Source organism: Aquarana catesbeiana, linkage group LG04 (assembly GCF_042186555.1).
Source record: "Aquarana catesbeiana isolate 2022-GZ linkage group LG04, ASM4218655v1, whole genome shotgun sequence".
In the NCBI taxonomy this organism is placed as follows: Eukaryota; Metazoa; Chordata; class Amphibia; order Anura; family Ranidae; genus Aquarana; species Aquarana catesbeiana.
Genome location: NC_133327.1, coordinates 116507432 through 116528580, shown reverse-complemented (window position 1 = coordinate 116528580; position 21149 = coordinate 116507432). Strand labels below are relative to the sequence as shown.

General features: G+C 41.6%; 1 protein-coding gene across 1 annotated transcript in view; it reads right to left on the bottom strand.

Annotated features, from left to right (window-relative positions):
- Positions 1-21149, bottom strand: part of PPP2R3A (protein phosphatase 2 regulatory subunit B''alpha) — a 292871-nt gene that overhangs the window by 253729 nt on the left and 17993 nt on the right.

Genomic DNA, 21149 nt, shown 5'->3' with positions numbered 1-21149 from the left:
AAGAAGAAGAAGAAGAAGAAGAAGAAGAAGAAGAAGAAGAAGAAGAAGAAGAAGAAGAAGAAGAAGCACATACATTTTTATTTGGGTACAGGGTCTCATAACTGCGCAATTGTCAGTTAAACCTTCTGGAGGTGAAGAGGTTAAGCAGCTGGCTGCATTAGAGGCACTTTAGGCTGCTGCTAAACTCACGTTTTTTTGAGGTTTATTTTTTTTCTACCCTTAAACTCCCCTAATGTTATCCTATCCCCTAATGTTATCCTATGTGTTCATGTACTGTACATATGGGCGTGCTTCTAACAGTTTAGTAGCAGGGGGGTTTAGAGGATTTTTTTGAACGACCTAAAATTGCATTTAGGAGAGGGAAATTTGACCACAAAAAACACGGAACACTGTTAAAACGCACCTAAACACTAGGAGCATTTAGCACTTAAGCATTTATTTCAATGGGCAGAATAAGTTAAAATTCTGGCCAATGAAATAAATGCCCAATATCCAAACACTGCTAAACTCACCAAACTGGTTTGAAAACATGCAGCTTAGCTGAGAGTTTATAACGCTGATTTTCTCCGACCAGGATAAACAGCGTTTACAGGAAACCAGTACGCATGAGGCCTAAAGCAGTGACCCTGACCCACCTTCTAAACTTTTGCAGTGTAAACACAGATTTTTGGAGCATAGTGTCAAGCAGCTTTCAGCAATAGAACCGAAACCTCAAATTTCAAAACGCGCTGCTAAAAATGACAAATTGCACAACGCTCATTTCAGATGTCATTCGTTTTAATGGCACCTAAATACAAGGTATAAATCACGCTGCAATCATGGTAAACCACATCGCATGAGGCTTGCCACCCAAAAAAACGATCAGGAGCTTCCATTGCAGCAAGAAGGTTTGCGCGATTGCAGCGCAATTTATCGTACGACAATTACTGCAGAACCGCACTGCGTTTTTAGATGCCATTAAAATGAATGGCATCTGAAATGTGTTGCTGGATTTGTCATTTTAGCACAGCGTTTGAAATCGTGGGCAGAATCGAGGTGAATCGAGGGGGGAGGGGCCCTCTCTCCCGCCACCGATAAAAGTGATATCACGGCAAACCCGCCGCGGAGACCACTCCTTATCGGAAACCGGACCGCCGGCTGAAGAAGAGAATACCGGGGTTATGGCAGCTAGCTGCTGCCATAACAACGATATCCCCCTTCAAAGTAAGGACGAATATCATCGTGCGCCGGTCCGGAAGTGGTTAAATGACAGAGACAGACTATCAACAAAAAACCCAGGAAAAAAAACTCACGATACACACAATGTTGTAAATTGAGTTGCAGTTCAGTGAGTAAAATGAGTATTTGATCCCCAAGCAAAACATGACTTCGTACTTGGTGGAGAAACCCTTGTTGGCAAGCACAGAGGTAAGACGTTTCTTGTAGTTGGTGACCAGGTTTGCACACAGGAGGGATTTTGGTCCACTCTTTACAGATCTTCTCTAAATACTTAAAAAGGGATTGTAAATATGTAGACTTACCTGAACTGTACATTGGATTTGCACAGAGCAGCCCAGATCCTCCTCTTCTCGGGTCCCACCTCGTTGTTCCTGGCCCCTCCTTGTCCATCTCTGTGCTTGACTGTAGGGATGGTGTTTAGGGTCATAGTCGAGTTAATGCCAAAGAGCTCAATTTTGGTCTCATCTGACCACAGAACGTTCTCCCAATCCTTCTCTGAATCATTTAGATGTTCATTGGCAAATTTCAGACGGCCCTGTACATGTGTCTTTTTGAGGAGGGGGAGCTTGTAGGCGCTGTTGGATTTCAATCCATGGCGGTGTATTGTGTTACCAATGGTTTGTTTTAGGACTGTGGTCCCAACTGCCTTGAGATCATTCACAAGCTCCTCCTTTGTAGCTCTGGGCTGATCCCTCACATTTGTCATGATCATTCTTGCCCCATGAGGCAAAACCTTGCATGGAGCTCCAGACCGAGGGCGATAGATGGTTATTTTGGACTTCTTCCATTTGCAAATAAATCCTCAAACAGTTGTCGCCTTCTCACCAAGCTTCTTGCTGATGGTCTTGTAGCCCATTCCAGCCTTGTGCAGGTCTACAATCTTACCCTTGAAGTCCTCTGACAGCTCTTTGGTCTTGCCCATGATGTTGAGGTTTGAATGGAAGAAATATTCTGAGGACAGTCTTTTATACACATAACAAGTTGTCATTAGGAGCACCTTCTTAAAATTTACAGGACTAACCTGTGTACCACATGAGCACATCCCAGTCCATGGGAGCCAGAATAATTGTTGGTTGGTAGGGGGATCAAATACTTATTTAACGCACTGAACAGTAACTCAATTTATGACATTTGTATCGTGTTTTTTTCTGGATTTTTGGTTGATATTCTGTCTCAATCATTTAAAATAGACCTATGATAGCAACAATTATAGACCCTTTGTTTCTTTGAAAGTGGGCAAACTTACAAAAACTGCAGGGGATCAAATAAAATTTTCCCTCACTGTACCTAATCCAGGTCACCGACTCAGAAAGTACAAAGGCTACTAGATTAGCATGAAAGCCAAAAGAAATAGTATTTTTCAAAAGAGAACTCAACAAAGAAAGTCTTCATTGGTATAGCTTTCCAGTAGGAGACTTCAGAAAACCTGTGTTGATGGCATCAGTATGACATCGCTTTGAGATGCTTCTGAGATCATTCAGTATTCATTGACAGGTGCACTTGACCTGCAGTTGACTTCCTTGTGACCTACTTCAAGTAGATTTTGCATTCCCATAAACTTGTATGGAAATGGGAACGCAAAATCCACTTGAAGAGAACAAAAGCCCTTGGACACACGTCCTTACTGCTTTGCCATGGTGTGTTATCTACGTGAAGCCTCCTATGCTTTGCGTTTTGTGATGTTAGTTTCTGCATTGTGCCAAAACACGTATTTATAAACATATGTTTATATTACCTTTTATATATCCTATATATGTATCCTTACTAAATAGAACACATTATTAAGCAATACATCGAGTACATTGTGTACTATTAGTACTAGACCCAGCCTGTTCATGCACAAGCATGTAACATGGAGAAAGCTACAAAACCAGCCTATTAATTTGTGGCCGCCAATTCCTGCACATTGTCCCGACCTCAGAGTTCCAGTACAGATCTTTGGGGAAAGATTAAGAGGTATTATTAATAAATTCTGATTACTACCGAGGCAAAACTTGGAGAATATTTACCTATAGTAACATAATCACAAGTGATGTTTTTTCAATCTTGTAGGATTAACAGTTTACAAGATGGTTTCAAAATACTGCTGTCTGTTCTGTGGTGAGTACCGCATGTTAACAGACAAGCGCAAAGTAAAATAATCTTCATATCCGAGAAAATAAGAATTCAGAGAAATCTAAAGCGTATGGGAAAGTAATAAAGACTTCCAGTGGTTTATTTTTCCACCAAATTTTATTAATCAACGTAAAAGGTGGTATGAGTTACACATACTAGAATTAGCACTATTAGCAATATTTCACAGACACATGTTCATATAGGGTGGATAAAAATCAAGGATTTAAAAAAAAATATATATGATTTTATTATTTTATCAGATTTTCTTGATTTTTATAAAATGTATTTTAATAAAATGCTTTGGAGTAAAAAAAAAACAAAAACAAAAAAAACAGTTTTCTATTCAAGATACATTAATAATTTAGTTTGTTCAGCATGAAAAATTGAGCTTAGTTATGTAGCATGAGGCTGTACATTCTGCAATATTTAAATTTTTTGGTAAACTCCTTCAATTAATCCAAGCTCTGCAAGCTGAGACAACATGCACTGCGCATTGATGCATTCACACCATTTTTGCTGGCTTCTGTTGGACGATCATGCTGGAAAACCAGCATCCGACCGGCTCCCGATCTGCGCTCTTGGCCAATGCCAGAGAGCGCTGACTAGAATGTTCTGGTGGAGGGGCTGTCCCCCCTGTCAGAACACAATAGAACAGCGGGGGAGAATGATGTACTAACACTGGATTGTTAGTACGGTAGCTCCGACTGGAGCCATCAGTTTTTTATCTTCTCCCCCTGCTCACTGTCATAATGATAATAATAAAAAATAAATACATAAAAAAAAAAAAAAAAAAAACAGTCAGCCGTGCGGGCATCATTCATTCACAGCGTTCTGTGAATGTGAAAACTACAAATACCGACAGCCTTTGCTGTGGAGTGCTCTAGGGAGTTCATTGAGTCTTCCTGACAGTGTGTGAATGCCTCCCTGTAGGAGGTACGCGTAGACAGCTTACACGGACAGTCTGCAAGAGCCCTGCATTGCACCTGTGATCTGCTGATCGTGTATGCAATCCTTTGCAGGCTCCTAGTTAAAAAGAAACAAATGGACATTTCTTTACCTGCAAAAAGATGTACATTATTTTATTTATTTTTATAAAAAAGGTGAGCTTAGCCTTTAAAAATTATACTGAAATCTGACAAAGCCTTGGTTTCAAATATCCCAAGATTTCCATCTAAATATAACAACTTATTTAAAAAAAAAAAAAAACCCTTCTGGGAAGAAAAGACTTAGCTTTCAATGTGTGGACAAGCACAGACATACCATGGCTCCCACTTTTAAGTACTGGATAGTGTGGGAACTGTCAACTTCCTAGTGCACTCTGTTTCTACTAGAAATATTTCCCATCACCCTTCATTTGATGGGCGGCAGAGAGATCAGATAGAAGGGGAAAATCTACCCAACAGAGAATGCACTAAAGCTCCAGGCATAGTGATTTCTACATGGATTTTAAAAACCGTTAAACCTGAAACCTATCTGCAACTCCTGTTAGATGCATTTGTGTTTTTACATATGAAAGCTTTACTGAGCTGCTGCTGGAAAGTAGCTACATCTCCAGCAGTGAGCCGTATCAGAATGGAGTCTACTAGATATACCACTTCTGGCGTTGTGCCGCTGTCCCTTCCCTCTACTTTGCAATTCACAATGTACAGCTGCAGTACCATCACACTGTTCTTTGTGAATGGGAAAGCAGACAGAGGGAGCAAAGGCACCACACCAGAACCAATTTTTATCATAGGAAATGTTCTAAAGCTCCAACCATACTTTCTGGAAGCAGTTCAGTGGAGCTTAGAGAAAGCACTCTAAGGCCCCAACCCAGTATCAGCAGCGGGGTCCTCTCAGGAGTCAGAGGAGAAGGTCATCACAGGGAACCAATGATCTCAGGGGGCACTGCTGCACTCAATCAACAGTCCCCCCCCCCCCCCCCCACCTAGAACCAATGTATATCTGGTGAGTAATCATATGTAGGAGACTACATCTTGCATTGTCTAAAAAGGCTGTTTGGTCTTGTCTTATCCTCCCCTTCTTTAACTGTTCCCAATCCATCTTCTGATAGTACGGAGCCTTGGGGGCACTCTGCACATGCTCAGTTTGGTGTGTGTTGCTAGAGAGCTTTCTTTTTTTTTTTTTGATGGGTGCATGTAATCAGCAAAGGGCCAGTCAGCACTGTCCAGACAGAGGGTCAGGGGTCCTACAGCCTCATAGTACAGTCAAAGTAGAATGAAATCTCCTCCTACAAGCTTTAAACCAGACACTGGTAGAAGTCACAAGACTGCTATATACTGTTGATGAGAAAGGGTATTTAGTAGGGGTGCACCGAATGGGTTTTTTGGTGCCGAAACTAATACCGAAAATGAAAAATACACTAGGGCAAAAACTGAAACTTATTTTTTTTTAAATATTTTTGTACAGGAGATGGTCAGAGACTGGGGACATGGTACAGGAGATCAATGCAGCCTCACCAGTGCCTGTCAGATGCAGCCAGCGTCCCCAGTGCAGCCAGCGGGTGCAGGGGGAGAGAGGTGAGCCGTCGCCGCCTTGTTGATTTGAGCGCCAGGAACATCACAGCTTTCATTTCAATAGCTGTGTATTCCCCGCTGTGCGCCATCACATACAGCCCCTCCTCTTTGTCCGGGCACTTTGATAGACAGATCACCTGTCCAATCCTGGGACGGGTGGTCTATCAAAGTTCCCTGGACAGGGGGGAGGGGCTGAATGTGACGGCACACAGCGGGGAACACACAGCTATTGATATTAAATCAACAAGGCGGCGGTGGCTCTCCTCTCGTGAGATATAGGACACCCCCATGACGGGCGGCACCAGGTGCGGAGCCCCACCCATTTTTTAGCTCCATTATCGTCCGTTTTTCTCTTTCGGCAAATTGCCGAAAAGGCCATTTTCAGCCGATATGTTTCGGTGCATCCCTAGTATTTAGCAGTACATAGAACATGAAAATGCAATTAATTTTAGTAACTGTGTACTGTGGGAGACCAGATATAGTGAATGCAGGGACCTGGGTTTAGTAACACTAAGTAAAAAATAATGTTACATTTACCAGACATTATCAAAAAGGTAAAAATGTATGTATGTATGTATGTATGTATGTATGTATGTATGTATGTATGTATGTATGTATGTATGTATGTATGTATGTATGTATATATATATATATATATATATATATATATATATATATATATATATTTTTTTTTTTTTTTTACTTAGAAATGGCAGCCGAAACTTATCACCCAAAACGATGTTGATAATGGTGCCATAAACGATTTTAACTGTGCTCATGGTGTGTTTTTCATAGGTCGTGCGACTCAAAAACATAAAAACGGGTGCATTAATAATGCGTTCTTCCTGCATTTTCAATACATTTCAATGGGGAGGTGCGTTTTTGGTGTGGTTTTTTTTTTTTTTTTTTTTAAACTGACCAAAAATGCAGCAAGCAGTATTTTTTAACACCATAACAGAAGCACAAGGGACCAATGTGAAGACATACATAGAATTTAAAAAGGATACATTTTTCTTGAGCTTTTCTTGCGCTAAATGTGCCGATAACGGCCAACAAATTCATATTCATTTAAATTCATGATAATAAAAAAAAGTCAAATTATATATAAAAATACACTTTTTTTTTCTACAAACTGTCATTTGCGGTTTTGGCCAAGTACATCCTGAATTTTCTATACCAAAAATTTCCATTCGGTGCACCTCTAAAATAAATCTAACACACCCACCATTCACTCACATTTCATGGTCCCTGTCCATCCACCCCCGTGCTAGTGCTATATGCATAGTAAGTCTACAGGAACGAAGGGGAAAGCATGAAAAAAAAAAAAAAAAAGTTGTGTGCATATCCGAGCCACAGAAACCCAAATTTGTAAAAAAACGTTAAACAAAAATAAAGACATTACAATGCACATCCCTGTACACTGAGCTGTCAAGTTATTAGAACATATTAAAAGCCAGCAGCTACAAATACTGCAGCTGCTGACTTTTAATAAATGGACACTTACCTGTCCCAGGGTCCAGTAATGTCGGCAGCCGACGATGATCACTCGCTCGACTCTCGGGAGCTGCTGCCGCCATCCTAGGTGAGGGAATCAGGAAGTGAAGCATTGCGGCTTCACTTCCCCGTTCCCTACTGCGCATGCGCGAGTCACGCTGCGTGTCGTAACTGGTCCCTGCTATCTCCTGGGACCTGTGTGTTTCCCAGGAGACAGCGCGGGGGGACGGGAAGAGGCGTAGACTCCCATGGGAGTATATGCCAGGAAGTGGGTGCAAATACCTGTATTAGACAGGTATCTGCACCCCCCTCCCCCCTAAAAGGTACCAAATGTGACATCGGAGGGAAAAGCGGAAGTTCCATTTTTGTGTGGAACTCCACTTTAACATCAAATGCACATAAAAACTCATGCAATAACTTTCACAATAATAATGCTTATAGGTCTAAATGAGTCTCTGTTAAGTTTCCTGACTAAACAAATGTCTTGATGGTCCCCTCTTTCTATTGTGTTTCCCATTACCATGGTAATAAAAAGGTTTTTAATTTGGATCTGTCAACGTGGCCAAGAAAAAGCTCCACACGTAACCCAGAGAATCTGCATGTTTGCTGTTCTGACGTATCGCAATGCTTGCCTTAGAAATCACTATGTCAGTCTCTGAGAGCCAACATCTTCCGACAAATACACATGTACACATGACAGGCCCAGACTTTCCCTTACAGCTCCCACTAATGAGCACAAATTACTGGGAACCTTCCCGTTGTGGCTCTATGAGCCATATGATGGAAGAAAACCATTTCTGGAAGTCATTTAGAAGGAAGTTCTGTGCATCTTCAATACGGAGAGGCTAGGGGAAGCTGACAGCTATTTGCATTACCTCTGAACGGTTCTATAGAAATGAAGTCCTTGCTATACAACTAAAGACCACAAATGTTCTGCCCTCTGGAAAGATTAGACATGAATCATGGTGAGCTGTACGTCTCCCTCTAAACCACAAGCTAAGTGAATCAGCCTCCTTAGGAATCATATATTGGGCATGCAGCAACCGCCTGAGCAGCAGGTACTATAGAGTTTCAATGAAGCGCTGATCATTGTATGTGCTGTGAAGCATACTAGACCATTAGAGACCTATTAAAATGTATCGTTTTTGCATCCATTTTACAAATACAGTAAAACTTTGGTTTGAGAGCGTTTTGCAAGACAAGCTAAATTTTTACATTAATTTTGACTTGATATACAAGCGATGTCTTGATATACAAGTAGCGTCACATCACAAATGAGTATAAAAAAAGAAGAGAGGCGCCTCTAAGTGTAGCAATATGGCTACATTTACCCACTTCAGCCCTGGAAGAATTTACCCCCTTACTGAACAGTGCGTTTTTTTGCGATTTAGCACTGCGTCGCTTTAACTGACAATTGCGCGAACGTGCGACGTGGCTCCCAAACAAAATTAACGTCCTTTTTTCCCCACAAATAGAGCTTTCTTTTGGTGGTATTTGATCACCTCTGCGGTTTTTATTTTTTGCGCTATAAACAAAAAAATAGCGATGATTTTGGAAAAAAAAAAAAAAAAAAAAAAACGCATTATTTCTTGCTATACTAAATATCCCCAAAAAATATTTAAAAAAAACATTTTTTTTTTCCTCAGTTTAGGCCGATATGTATTCTTCTACATAATTTTTGGTAAAAAAAGAAAAAAAAAGAAAAAAAAAAAAAAAAAAAAAAAAAAAAAACAAACATCGCAATAAGTGTTTATTGATTGGTTTGCGCAAAAGTTATAGCGTTTACAAAATAGGGGATAGTTTTATGGCATTTTTTTGTTTTTTACTAGTAATGGCAGCGATCAGCGATTTTTATCGTGACTGCGACATTATGGCGGACACATCGGACTTTTTTTTTTTTTTTTTTTTTTTTTTTTACACATTTTTAGGACCATTGTCATTTATACAGCAATCAGTGCTATACAAATGCACCGATTCCTGTGTAAATGACACTGGCAGTGAAGGGGTTAACCACTAGGGGGCAGGGAGGGGTTAAGTTAGTACTAGGGAGTGATTCTAACTGTAGGGGGGCGTGGCTGTGTGTGACACGTCACTGATCTCTGCTCCCAATGACAGGGAGCAGAGATCAGTGACACTGTCACTAGGCAGAACGGGGTGATGCTGTTTACACATCAGCATCTCCCCATTTGTCCTCTTCGTGAGGCGATCGTGGGTATCCCCGCGGACATAGAGTCCGCGGGACCCGCAACCTGACTCACGGAGCCCCCGGCCGGCGCGCACGCAATGGCACATACAAAGGGACGTACAGGTACGTCCATCTGCCCAGCTGTGCCATTCCGCCGACGTACATCGGCATACGCCAGTCGGTAACCGGTTAACGAAGGTACAACATTTAGCAACTTATTGCTACACTTAGAGGCGCCTCTCTTCTCTTTTATACTCTGTAGCTCCTGCTGGAATTTGCTTCTAATCCCCTTGTGGAGGCTTACATTTGTAGATAGACATTTTATGGTTAAACAAACTGGTCACATTCCTATAATCTGTTTATATGGACTATAAACTGAAGGACCTATAAATAAAGGGTTGTGGAACAAATCATCTGAGTTTCCATTATTTCTCATGGGGAAATTTGCTTTGATATACAAGTGCTTTGGATTATATATTTCTGGAACTAATTATACTCTCAATCCAAGGTTTTACTGTACAGAATACAATTTATAGACTCTTTCAATGGACACTAGGCTCCGTTCACATCTTGGCGTATGGGGGCGACAATCATGGTAAAAATCACGCAAATAGAATCGGGGGACACCCATCGCCCAAAAGACGCTCATGTACTTCTTTTGGGTGACAGGCGCCCCGCGATTCTACTGCCATTGTCGCCCGACGAATCTCAGGAAAATTGTGCCGCGTTTAGGGTGCTATTGAAATTGACAGGCAACGCACGGCTTCCCACGATTTGCCACTGATGCGAACGGAGCCTAAACATACTACAGATTACATGATTTGCTTTTCCTTCACTTTTTGGCCTGCAGACATCGCAGGAAATTACAGGAAATCTCTCCAAAGTGTGGGAAATCCCTTCTTCAGCCAACCATCACCAGTCGAAGATTTCCCCTCTAACCCTGTTCAGGTGATGACACATAACTTTGGAGTTTCCCTTACTTTCTGTCTCTATGTAAATGATCACCAGGAGGAGAGTGCTGGAATGGGCACTTTCATGTCTACATGTTCCCTACACAACAAAAGTCATGCTGAAGATGGGAATAGATCGTAGCAAATAAAAGGCAATGAAAACAATCACTTAAGACGGCCATAGACTGAATAATAGCAGGAACTGTCTGAGATTCGAACCATGTATGTGCAGTCTAAATTTACCCAAGTGGATTGATCAACTTAGGAACAACCAGCCTGCCAGATTTGACATGCAATTATTGCAATCGATTGTTATAGCCGCTAGCAATAATCACTGTCCTCTTCAGGAATGGAGACAATGGCTCGGCAGGAGGAATTCACACATCAACACACACTGTGTTGATGGGGAAATAAAGTGATATTCTTTCCTGCAACCCTCTTTATTGCATCTTGAACTGCATCCAAACCATGGAGAGACTTCTTCACCTGAACAGTTTATAATGGAACAGTCCCTACCAATGTATTTTTAGGCAATACATTTTTAACACAATTCTGTTTCATACACTTTAGCCGTTTCATGGTAACAGCTAATCACATAGTACAGATGGGCTGTAATTGGCGCTGTCTGTACCATGTGATCACTGTGACCAATCACAGATAGCAACACAATTGTACACACTGGATGGCATGAAAGGAAGCCATCTATTGTTTACAATTGTCAGGTGATCTGTGATTGGCCAGTGATCACATGGTACCGGCAGCATGTCAGTACAGTGATCTGTCATCGGTTGTGTCCGGTGGAGACAGATAATGCCCGTAGTGTGGCTGGACACAAGGCACGTTCCAGGAGAAAGTCACAGGACGTTCACCCAGAACGACAAAAGTCCCGCCAGTCGTCATTTTGCAATAGCTCCGATGGGAAGTGCTTAAAGCAGACCTTGCATTAAAAAGGCAAGGAACAGTATATACCAGTGATGGCGAACCTTGGCACCCCAGATGTTTTGGAACTATATTTCCCATGATGCTCATGCACGCTGCAGCATAGTTGAGCATCATGGGAAATGTAGTTCCAAAACATCTGGGGTGCCAAGGTTTGTCATCACTGGTATATACTGTCCAAGCCCCAGCCCCCCGTAGAAATCACCCAATGTTATTGGGCATAAAATGTACTGTGCCTGTAAATAAAAAAGGTTAGATTTTATAATCTACATTACCATCTTAGCCTCGCAGTGCCTAAGCGAGGGTGAGGTCACACTCCTTCCAGTGAAATCCTGGGGAAATCTAGAGCATCTTAAACCTCACAAGAAATTCAACTGCAGGTGAACAAGGCACTGGGTACAGATATTTAAAAGGTATTTAAGAGATTTTGGTTTACGTTGGATAGCCTAGGTTCAGCAACTCTTTACAAAAAAGCCCCCCCTCCTCATCCCAGAGATAGGGGACACCTAGCTTGAGAAATCTATACTGTATATAGTTGAGCCAGAAGGAGCGTCAGGCATATTGAGAGTCTTGAGATTAAAGTAACAATAAAAAGGTTACATAATTTTCCCTTTAAAATAACAAACATTATAGTTACCTGCTCTGTGCAATGGTTTTGCACAGAGCAGTCCCAATCCTCTTCTGGGGTCCCCTGCCGGTGCTCCTGGCTCCTCCTCTTTGGCGTGTGCCCCCAGAGGAAGCCGCTTCCTATGGGGGGCACTCATGTGGGCTCACTCCCGAGCTGCCATGTCTGCATTAACACAAGCAGGGCAGCTCAGCCTTGTCCACCACTGCTTTGTCATAGAATGTGATTGACAGCAGCGGCAGCCAATGGCTGCCACTGCTATCAACCTGTACAGTGAGCAGGGATGGAGCCAGGAGAGCTGATGCTCTCATGCACATGGCTGGATCGGGATCAGGTGCAGCACAGAAGATAAAAAAAAAAAACCTTAAAAATGTGTTACTAAACCCACAACAGTAAAATCCATCTGTATATGCAGCACATCATACTTGTTATACTCACTGTGGAACTTAAGGGGGTTAATCCTCTGCATTGTGTAAAAAGGCTGTTTTATCCTGTATTCACAGATCCTCCCCCTCCTGCACTGTCTATCTGGGGAAGGCCAGCTAACACAGGCAGAGTAGCCGACCTGCACATGCTTAGTTGTGTCTTTTATACTGGAGAGAACATTTACTTGTTCTCAGAGATAGCCAGGTCACATGATATTGACATCACACATGTGAGCGTGTATACAGGCTGCAGTGGAAATCTCCTCCTACCTGAACCCTCAGCACTGGAGAAACTGTGCAGTTTATCATGTAACTGTATACAGGTCATCCAAAAAGGTATATATAGTGGCAATATTTTAATGTAAAAAGAAGATTTATAAGCTGTGGGCACTGTGGGGGGGGGGGGGGGGGGGGGATGAACTATTTTTCTATTACTGGGTTTAGTAACACTTTAAGGCTTTACAACAACTTTAATTTTTTTGATTCCACAAATGGCCAAAAGAAAACAAAATGACAGCCAATGTGACAAGCTCTCACCACAGGGATCGTTATTTCTGGTAGACATAGCAAGAAGTATATGTGAGCAAAGGTGTGGGTGGCACAGCATTGAGAACGTTGCTCGGGGACAACTGGACATAATGCAGCAGCATATAAAAAAGAACCTTTTATTATTTTTGTTGTTAATCAATGTATGTTGGAGATAAATAAAAAATGGTCTATTGTGTATATTCGGTACCTCTAAAGCCCAATTATCCATTTTAAACGTTAATAAAAGCTTAGCAATTGTCACCCTGACTAATGGACTCTAAGCTGAGAGCCTGGGTAAATCAATCAATCAGAACAAGGAGGACGAATACTAAGTGTGTCAGTGTTAAGCAGCTGTGCAGCCTGACGGGGGATTGTTTAGTCCCCAAAACGTGTTGGCCGTCATTCATTGTCTTTTGGCCATGTGTGGAATCAATAAATTACTTTTCTGGATTCGCAACATGTGTGTTTGGAGCTCCTTCTGGCTTTACTATATATACAAATCCCATGAGAAGTGGACGGAAGTGGCTTCTCGCAAGATTTGGCTTTCTCCGATTTCCCCAAGAATCCCCCTGAACGGACAGGGACATCATGCCCATTAATTTAAGGAAGAAGGTGAGGCAAGTATAAAGGAAGTATTTATAGGTAAATTTAGCACCTAGTGACATTTGATGGGGGTAAGGGCCCAGACAATAAATGCAGACATTAAATTGTATCGCAAGGTCCATTTTAAAACAATATGTTCATTTACGTATGCTCCCCTGCCCTCAAAAAGACCATGCCCATAAATTTTACTCATCTTAGATCCAAAAAAATAAAATAAATAGGAGTACTGTGCTCACTACCAATTAAGAATTTGTGACACCCACCGTCTTCTCCTGCTCCAACTGCTAGGTTAAAGGACAAGCACATGACCTGCACGGCCATCAAGAAAAGTATCCAGGCTCAGGATGACCATTATTCCCGCCACACCTGCACTTTTATATCGATTTTAAAAGGTAGGAGATCCCATTTTTTACAGAAAGAACACATTTGTATCTTCGCCGTCAGACAAATCTGTAATTTCCATGGTTATTGGCACCGAATTACTCATTTCAACAGCTCTGACAAATATGACCACCGAATTATTACTGAAAAGTAGTTGCTAAATGACAGTTTTGAATGTGCAGCTGTATAAAGTTTGCCTGTATCAGGGACCTGTTAGATGGGTAATTTGTGCACAGAGTTTAATCTTCTCTACACAAAAGGCATAATAACAAATCTAGCGCTCATACACTTTGCAGCTGTGAATTTCAAACTCTGCAGTCATTGTAGAAGACGTCCACTTGCCTTAATTACATAGAAATGAACAGGCTGAAAAGGAACAGAAGAGAGGAAGAAGCATAAAAGCTGACACATGGAAAAAAAAAAAAAATTAAGACGGGGAGATGAAAGATATGCCATGCATTTTAAAAAACCATGCTACTTAAAGGAAAAGTCCACCTTTAGATCTACTATGCAGATTCTGCCCCCACCCCCAAAAATATCTATATCCAAAACTTGTTTCCATTTAGGATAGAGTAGGGGTGCGTTAAAACCAAATGTCACATTTTTGCCATCTCAGTCTAATTAAGGAGATTTCCCAACACTTCCTGTCCTGTAGATTCGACAGGAAATGAGGATTTTTTTCCCCCAATGTAAGAGAAATCCCCTGAGTTGCCATGTGAGCTTGTTGGCATACAGGGGTTAGAAAAAAATATGGAAACACCAGGTACAAACAAAAAAAATGTTACCCAATATGGTCTTGGATGCTGAAGGTGGTCCAACAAGGCCTGAATTCTCCTGTGAATTGCCAAATATTATTCCAGGTCTCCATCCTGCTCAATGTCCCATTGTCACTTTCAGTTAGTTGATCAGCGCTTATGCTGATCAGACAACGTTTTTTCCGTAAACTGTATATGCTGCCATAACCTTTGATACTGGATCCCATGACACCACAAATAAATTGGCAACTTCAGTCAGAGGCACCAGCTAAGCGGACACCCACAATTTGCCATCTTTGAAACTCAGTAATCTCTAACGTGACTCCGTATTACTAGCAGCGCATGATGAAAGTGAGGTTTCCCACCTGTGAGCTAGGTGTCTCATCACACAGCGGAAGCAAAAGAATGTGAGGTAAGGGGGATCCCCTGGTTTAAGGCACCCCTTTCCCTCATGGGATGATGGTGGTAAGAGTTTCAAGTCCATGATTGATTGATAGGGGGTTTTGTGATAGGTCAAAAAAGGTCAGCTGATTGCAAATGTTCTGGAAGTTCTGGGGGGTCCACTAAGATCGGCAATTTAAGGTCACCTGACACCCCAATACCCCTATTTAAGCAGGAGGCTGGGGGGGGGGGGGGGGGGGGGGTTGGGTCTTTGCCATTTGCCAGAGGGATATTTGAAGAGCACTCCACTGATTTTGGCTAATTTTGTTTACAGTTTTAAAGTACTGATTAAGATTGTTATGGTGAATTGTTACCTGTTTATATTATCGGTTTATATTTGTGAAAACCAATAAACAAGGCTGCGGCCATTATTAATCCAGTTTGGTGTGTCTATTGTTCTTTGTACATTTGGAGTTTATGCCGCCTACCGTCCCATGTTACATCACTTCCACTGCGAAACATGTCATCACTTTCACACCTGAAAATCATGTAGTGTTTCCATATTTTTGTCCAACCCTTGTATTTCCTCTCCATTGCGGTTCTGGAGGCAACTCCGAATTTTGGATTTCAACCAACTTTTCATCCCAGTGAAGCAATTAATCAGCACAGCTAGAGTGAGCGAATCTCCCCAACAGGGACACAGACAGTAATAAAAACCTGAGTTGTTCTAACCCCATCCGTTCTATTCAAAACTAAAAACTTTGCCTTTAGTTATACTCTAAAAGTAGACAGGTGATCACTACCTCACCAGCAATCCAAATGGTACATATAAAAGATTGCTTGATTACCCTGTAATGATGCTTTAGTAATAACTGCCAAAAAAAATTTATTTTTGGCGTTTGTGGTCATGTGAGTGCCAATACTTAGTATATGCCCTTCCCTGATCAGTGACGGGCAGAGATTTTCCCGGGAAGGTCGTTAGGACTGAAATGGGCAATACAGAAAGGTGTAGACTTGAGTCTTTTGCATACGTTGGTGCTGCTTCTGGGTTCTGACATTGCCGGGGAGTCAGCCACTTGCAGGGCGGCTGACGGCACTGTCGAGCCAGCACAGGAAACTAATTCAGATCTGGGGGAAAAGACAAGATCACCAGGTAAATAGTTTACATTAAAATAAGGTTTAACAATGAGCATACTGTCAGTGTACATATATTCTAGGAAAAAAACTTTCAAAGAATAGATTATCACTTTTAGCTAAAGAACCACTTTAGTTCAAAAAGTCAAACCAGATCTAACCCTGCCCAGGCTTCTTAGACCCACCTATAAATATAATGGCTGTCCCAGGTATCTGCCCTAAACCGTTTGTAAGTCTAGCTCTGAGGAAGGGGGTGCGCTCCTGAAAACGCGTTAGCTGTACCCCGTGTTCTGTGCACGTCCATGCATTGTTTTTATGGTGTTTTGTCAGTAGCCACTTTTATATAAAACATTTTATTAAATTATCTTTGGTAATGCACTAAGTGTGTGCACCTTCCATCTCTGTTTTTCTTGTAAACTGTTTGTATGTATGAGGAGTCTGAAAGCCAAACATGCTATACACTAGGGCTGCAACTAACGATTATTTTCATAATCGATTAGTTGGTCGATTATTGTTTCGATTAATAACCTTAAAAAAAAAAAAAAAAGTGTGGTGTATAATTTAGTTAATATGTAAAGTTTTTTTTTAAAAAAAAGCAATTTATTCTTAAATATCTCTATGCAGTGGTAAATATAAACAACCAACTGTATGGTTAGGGAGCAAAATATTGAATCCACTCTGAGAATAACAGGAAGAAGAGATATACTGTATACACTATTAGAAGAGAAATACAGGTTTTTTGTCCAATTTGTTGTTGGGCACATTAAAAAAAATACAAAATGCTGCAAAAAGGCATTACATGCTTTTCTGCAGCTTCTCCATTGAAGTATATGGAACCAAAAAAGCACCGTTTTGTGTTAAAAAAAAAAAAAAAAAAAAAAAAAGTCTATAAGTATACACTATGACTGGCATAAAATTATATATATATATAATTTTCATATTTGCTTAGAGCACTACATGTAGTATTTATTTTGCATACATTTCCTATTACTGCATGCAGCATTTCTATTGCCTTGTAACCATGGTAGGGATATTGCATTATCTAAATACTTTGAAAAACAAGAACAAGCTTCATATGCCATGATAAACCTTGACAGAGCAATGCAGGAAAACGAAGGGGATTAAAAAAAATAAAATAAATAATCTTCTAGTGACAGGCACCAGTAAAATGCCCTAGAGTTCATCTGATAGCACAGAGCAACATCATCCTTTATAACCTAAAAAGTCTATGACCTCAGGGTCTCAATGTTACCTTTAGCTCGCAAAATGGAATCTACAGGAAAGAAAGTGAAAGTGGCAATTAATAGGAGATACATATGGATAAGATCTAAGAAAAGAAAGGGTTATCCATAGCAATTCATTCAATTCCAGGAGCTGTATCCTAGTGCCAGTTAAAATAAAAAATGAGAAGACCTTGAATGGCTACGAAGAGCAAAACCCCCATATGTCAAAACCTCAATTTTATTTTTTAACCATAATATAGTTCTACTCACTGACCATATTCTCAGAGATCAAAAGGACAACCAATAAAGCATGTTCACATGAGAGTGCTATCTAAACCAAGCCCAAAAAAAAAAAAAAAAAAAAAAAAAAAAAAAAAAAAAAAAAAAGAAAAGAGGAAACATTAATTCCATATGTCACAACCAAGTACTCCACCTTCTTGTGAAAAGAGACCAGCTGACGTAAAGCACCATAGCTTAGGTACCTATGCATAAAGGTTAAAAAAAAAAACTTCAGTGTGCAGCTCTCCCACCAATACTTACCTAAGCCAGATCTCGATCCAGCGATGTGCACGAGACCAGAGGCTCTCCCACCTGATTGGCTGAGATGCAGCAGCAGGGCTCCCGTTGCTGTCAATCGCAGCCAGTGAGCGGAAAAGGGGGGGGGGGACCGTGCTCTGTGTCTTATGGATGCAGAGAGGCGGCTCTGGAACGGCTTGCTATGGGGGCACTCTGCAAGGGGGAGGGGCCTAAAGTGCCGACGGGGGACCCAAAAAGAGGAGAGTTGGGGTTTCTCTGTGCAAAACCACTGCAACAGAGCAGGCAAGTAGAATACGTTTGTAAAGTAAAAAACAAACAAAAAACAAAAAAAACAAAAAGGGAAGCACATCACTCACTTTTGCTCATTCTTAGGCAAATAAATGATGGAGCGGGGCAACAAAAAAGTACCTGAAATGGTCAGTGTTAACACCTATCCATATACACACACAGGTCTACTAACAGCCGCCTAGGATTTGCAGTTTTAGAAGTAGTATACCTATAAATGGAACATCTCGAAGCAATATAAAGCCTTGTTATAAAAAATTCCTGCACTCACCAGCCTGAACCAACTCCTCCACGTAAAAAAAATTTGGACATGTTGCTCAACCAAACCTCTGGGCGTATAAACAGCAATCAAAGTGCAGAGGTTTTTAATTAGCAACAAGAAACCTTAATTAAGTCCTTTGCGTCTCTGTATATTAATCAGGACGCCCTGCAGGGAGAGTTTCCAAGGATTTTAAAACTATAAAAGACAGTCACCACCCTGCTTTAAAAAGCTTAATGCATCTGGAAAATGTCTGCTTTTACCGGATAAAGAGAGCCTACAGACATTTGTTCTTTATTCTTCATTAATCTGCCTTTTCAGTTGAAGATATACACCACATCTGTCTATGCCCCGAAGCACCAAAACCAATCCAAATACACGATAGATGCATTACAGCAAGCCATTTATCCAAATGTATTTTGTCCATTGCAATCCAAAAGTTCAAAGCTGAACCAGAGAAAGAACTAAGAACACAACTGAACTCTCTTATTGGCTGAAAGATTTCCAATTCTGTCCAGCTTCATTTGTGATACATATACTCCTTGCAGACAATATGGCCAGGAGCCTGTAAAGCTAACCATACCGTGTTAGAATCTTGTGTGTAAAGCAGAAGTCAGCAACCTACGGCCGGCACCCAGACCGCCACATGTCCGGCCCATCAGTGCCGTGATGAATTCATGGCCCACGGACGTTTTCTCCTCTTCATTGGACAGTGGCCGGTACCACAGGGCTGAATGGGGGGCGGGAACTGCTGGAGTTAACTTTTCACATTAAACAGCAGGTGATTGGTTGCTAGGATCACCCGGCAACCAATCACCAGCCTGTTAACGTGAAAGGTTAACGTCAGCAGTTCTTGCACCCAACCAGCCCTGTGATACCAGCCGTTCTCTGCTCTGCTGTACACTTGTGTAAGGTAGGAGAGTTCTACCTACACAGTGTGTTTGTGTGTGGTGGGGTTCAGGTGGGCAGAGGACACTATGGGGGTACAGAGGACACTACAGTGGGGAGGGAGACAGAGGACACTGCTTTGGGGGGCACAGGAAACTGCTATGGGGCGAGATGGTACAGAGGACACTGCAAAAGGAGGGGGACCCCATTTTCCCTAGGGACAGGAAACCCATCTCCAGACCATGCTGGCTGGCAGGGCTGGGGTCACCCACCCTTTGGTATAAAGGATAAGGGAGCGGGCATCAAAATCCGAATCCCCAGCCACATGCTCCCTCAGGGTGAACTGTGTTTGTATTAGTGAAGCACCTTAACCACTTCAGCCCCAGAAGGATTTGCCCCCTTCCTGACCAGGCCATTTTTCTGCGATTTGGCACTACGTCGCTTTAACTGACAATGGCGCAGCCATGCGACGTTGTATCCAAACAAAATTTGTGTCCTTTTTTTCCCCCACAAATAGAGCTTTCTTTTGGTGGTATTTGATCACCTCTGCGGGTTCTATTTCTTGCACAAAAAAAAAAAAAAAAAAAAAAAAAGAAGAAGGAAGAAAGAAAAGAAAAGAAAAAAGGAAAAAGAAAAAGAAATCACAGGTGCCCGGCGGTTTTTGCGCCCGCTGTCACATCTTAAAGGAACGACGTACAGCTACAGCAATTTGCCCAGATTAGCCAACCTGCCGCATCATATGTAAAGTAGTGAGTGTACAGCTTGTATAACAGTGTAAATTTGCTGTCCCCTTAAAATAACACACAGCCATTAAAGTCTGAAACGCTGGCAACAAAAGTGAGTACACCCCTAAGTGAGAATGTCCAAATTGGGCCCAAAGTGTCAATATTTTGTGTGACCACCATTATTTTTCAGCACTGCCTTAACCCTCTTGGGCATGCAGTTCACCAGAGCTTCACAGGTTGCCACTGGAGTCCTCTTCCACTCCTCTATGATGACATCACAGAACTGGTGGATGTTAGAGACCTTGCGCTCCTCCACCTTCTGTTTGAGGATGCCCCACAGATGCTTAATAGGGTTTAGGTCTGGTACCATGCTTGGCCAGTCCATCACCTTTACCCTCAGCTTTTTTAGCCCGGCAGTGGTCATCTTGGAGGTGTGTTTGGGGTTATGTTGGAATACTGCCCTGTGGCCCAGTCTCTGAAGGGAGGAGGATCATGCTCTGCTTCAGTATGTCACAGTACATGTTGGCATTCACAGTTCCCTCAATTAACTGTAGCTCCCCAGTTTCGGCAGCACTCAGGCAGCCCCAGACCATGACACTCAGTGGTGATCAAATACTTGACAAAATTTTATTTGGGTACAGAGTTGCATGACCGCGCAATTGACAGTTACAATTAACAGTTTAAGTAATGCAATGCTACGGGGAGGGGGTTAAATGTTTTGGAGGTCAAGTGGTTAAGACAAAATGTTGTCCAGGCATCACTGTGCAATTTGTGTGGACACGATGCTGATGTGCTGCCACATCACATCCAATTTAAAAAGGTGCTTAGACATGTTCAGCTCAGTCAGTCATTCAATCTTCCAAATTTAACCGTAGACGATTAAATGCTGAAAAAAATAAAAACAAAAACAAACAACAATTCTATTAAATATACCAAATGTAACCACTAAAAATAAAAACGATAACCATCTAACCATTCAATAA